The sequence below is a fragment of the Dipodomys ordii genome, unplaced genomic scaffold (genome assembly GCF_000151885.1).
Source record: "Dipodomys ordii isolate 6190 unplaced genomic scaffold, Dord_2.0 Scaffold198, whole genome shotgun sequence".
Taxonomy (NCBI): Eukaryota; Metazoa; Chordata; class Mammalia; order Rodentia; family Heteromyidae; genus Dipodomys; species Dipodomys ordii.
Genome location: NW_012267414.1, coordinates 537,571 through 541,372, shown reverse-complemented (window position 1 = coordinate 541,372; position 3,802 = coordinate 537,571).

The following is a 3,802-nucleotide window of genomic DNA, read 5'->3' as shown; positions in this document are numbered from 1 at the left end:
TGGTCAGCGTGGTCTGCGCCGTGGTGTGGTCTGCACTGTGGCGTGGTCAGCGTAGTCTGCACTGTGGCGTGGTCAGCGTGGTCTGCGCTGTGGCGTGGTCTGCACTGTGGCGTGGTCTGCGCCGTGGTGTGGTCAGCGTGGTCTGCGCCGTGGTGTGGTCAGCGTGGTCTGCGCCGTGGTGTGGTCTGCACTGTGGCGTGGTCAGCGTAGTCTGCACTGTGGCATGGTCAGCGTGGTCTGCGCTGTGGCGTGGTCTGCACTGTGGCGTGGTCTGCGCCGTGGTGTGGTCTGCGCCGTGGTGTGGTCAGGCTGATCTTGCAGGCCATCTCTCACGAGGACACAGACGGGCGCAGGCAGCCTCCCAGTGCGTAGCACGGCCAGCCGTTTCGTAACCAGGCCCTTGCACTGGGCGCCAGGACCGCTTTCCAGGTGTTGCTCTCGGCAGCGATTTCGCATCCCAGAGTTAACCCATGGCTTCTGCAGCATCCGGGGTGCTGAGTGGGAGACGCCGTTTGAGAGTTTTTCCCTGTGGATAAATGCAGTCGACACACTGCTCAAATAAGCCACCATTCGCTGCACGCCGATTTAGACGAACCCTCGCGGCAACCTCCAAATGGGAAGCATGAAGAGGCTCTCCTTGCTGCACTTAATGAGGAACGTAGGTTCAGAGATAAACCAAGGCGTGCCGGATGCCCGAGGAAGCCACGGACAGACGAGCCAGCCGATAAACCCGCGGGGCACACCGCCAGGAAAACGCAGGCGAGCGGGAGGGGCGCAGGGACAGAGCAGGTGTGCGCATCTGTGTGAACTTACATACGTGTGTGTGCACACGTGAGCGGGTGCGCCCCGAGCAGCCCTGCCCCCTGGAGGACGGCATACACCAACCCAGGAGAACGAGGCAGCGGGGGCCAAGCTCCTCCACACAGGATTCTAATAGTATCCGCAGGTAACGGGGTGAAGTGGAAGTGGGGACAGACACACACACGTGCACACACCCTGCACACACACAGAGCAATTCCGGGCGTTTTGTCTCTGGACGCTCGTACAGCAGGTGTGCAGCACTGGACCTCAGCCTAGGCGGCTGCATCTGGTTTACCGACCCCCGGGGGCATGTCACAGGAGTTATGCCTGACTGCGGGTCTCCTCCCCGCCCGCCTCCCTCTGGGAGGATGCACCGGGGTCCAGGAAGCGATGGAGACCTTCCCCCGCCCACCGCCCTCAACTCCAAAGGCCAGCGAACCAGTCGCTTTCTAAACCTGCCGAGCAGCCGGGGGAGCGCCCGCGGCAGGGCAGGGCTCCGTGAGCAAAGCCGCGGTGGAGGAGACAGGCCGAGTCCACTCGCTGTCCCATCTACGAGTGACCTGTTCTGCCACCGCCGGCGGCCCAGGGATCGCGCTGTCACCGCAGCTTCCTCGAAGGCAGCATGCCTAGTGCTCTCACAGAGAGAGCGTCTGATTCCAGATTCAGAACTTGACAGGACCTAGCACTGCCTGCCCCGGGAGCCTGCGGAGCGTGGGTGTGTGCACACGCGTATGCGTGCAGTGGGTCTGCATGTGGTGCGTGCACATGTGTGCATGCGTGGTGTGTGCATGTGTGTGGTGTGTGCAGGTGTGTGGTGTGTGGACACACGTATGTGCATGTGTGTTGTGTGTGCACATATGTGCATTGTGTGGTGTGTGCATGTGTGTGGTGTGTGCGTGCATATGGGGGTGGGGTGCTGTGTGTGTGTGGTGTGTGCATGTGTGTGTGCATGCACATGTGTGGTGTGTGTGTGTGCACGCGTGTGTGGTGCAGCCAGCATGGGTTCTGGGTGGGTGTGGTAAAAGCCTTAATTTGAAAGGGACAGGAACCCTCGGCGTTCAGCACTTTGGCTGTGGATATTTAATGCGCCGCCATGCTTCAGGATTAGAGCGCCTTACTTAAAATGAGACGTTGAGAACTTGCATGCTCTGCAGGAAGGTGAGTGAATGTAGGGTGAGTGGAAAACAGCCAAGAGCCAGGAGAAACGCCGTCGAAGCACGCTAGGGAGCGCCCTCGTAGGAAACGCACACGCCGCTCGCCTCGCAGCGTGCAAACCAGCTCTGGCTCTCGCTTAGCGGAGCCACGCCTGCCTCTGCCTCCTGAAGGTGTTATCGCTCACAGCCACACCCAAGCGCACAGAGATGCGCAGGAAAGCACAGCCTCACAGACTGAGGAGGTACTCAGTACCCAGCACCTTCACGCAGCAACTTGGTCCCCTGATCACTCACTTCTGCTCTAGCGCATGGCTGGGGAGAAGAGGTCCCCAAAGACGTCCATACCCGAGTGCCTGGGACCGAGAAAGGGACTCCACCCGCAGCACAACCTGTGGAGGGTTGGGCTTCTCTGGGTGGCCTGGGGTAACCCCAAGGACATCTAGAGGTCAAAGAGGGGCGGGAGGAGGAGGAGGAGCCCGCGAGCAGTGGGAAGACCTCTGCTGTTGGCTTCCAGTCAGTCAGCCTCCGAAGGCAGGCGAAGGATTCTCAGTGAAGGCGTCCAGACACAACGCCACTCTGGGGACGTCTGGGCTGAGGCCAGAGAAGCCTGAGCCTTCTGAAGGCCAGAACCGAAAGAGAACACACGGAGCTGTGGGCCGGGCTGATCACAGCAGGGACCGGACACCATGCTGTGTCCAGCTGGGAGCACCAGCCTCCTCCTCCCCATCCACTCAGGGAGCACCACACCTCCTCCCCATCCACTCAGGGAGCACCACACCTCCTCCTCCTCCCCATCCACTCAGGGAGCACCAGCCTCCTCCTCCTCCCATCCACTCAGGGAGCACCAGCCTCCTCCTCCTCCCCATCCACTCAGGGAGCACCAGCCTCCTCCTCCTCCCCATCCACTCAGGGAGCACCACACCTCCTCCTCCCCATCCACTCAGGGAGCACCACACCTCCTCCTCCTCCCCATCCACTCAGGGAGCACCAGCCTCCTCCTCCCCATCCACTCAGGGAGCACCAGTAACTTATTAAATGCCAGTTGCCTCGTTAATACAAATGGTTAATCGTTGGCTGGCTACACTGCGCTGGCAGGTCTGACTGGAGACGCCGCCCGGCGGCGTGCCGGCTCCCGTGTTGGGCTGCGTGCTGCCGGCGGGCCGAGCGGCCGAGCCTCTTGGTCCTGCAGAGTGATCACAGCCGCACCCCAGGTCCTGCATCACAGCACACGCCGCCCCGGGAGTCGTGGAAGAGGAGCGTGTCACCGACGCGTCCACCACCGCCGCACACAACCTCTCCTCGGGGAATACCTGCCGCACACGCACCAGCAAGCACTAACGCATGTCCAGTTTTAAGACGGACTCTCTCCTCCGCGGAAGACATCTGCCGGCCGCATTGCGTTGTACCTTGTAAAGGGCTTGCTCTCCCAGGCTGGCTAACTTTTCAACCTTTTTAACATGTAAATTTCAAGTTGCTTCCTTTGTGGGCATTCTGTCCTTATTTCCTTAAGAATATAGCAGAAACATTTGTGCTATGTCATAGGAATCTGTGGATAAATTACCCTTGTTACCAATGGAAATAAACCCTTACTCAAAAAGCGGGGTCAGCATATATAAGCTAAAATCCAGAAACGCTGAGTTTACGCTGGCTCACCAAGTTCCTTTCCACGAATCTTGAGTAGCTTCTGTCTTATCTCCCCACCCCCCGCTCCTCCTCTCTCATTCCAATCAGGCCCATTTTTGAATTGCCAAACCCAAGTACAAGACACATTTTTCTTCTACAAAAAGGCACCTAGTTTACATACGCTCACTTTGTCTTCGATACTTTCGGTGCGTAGCATTTCATAA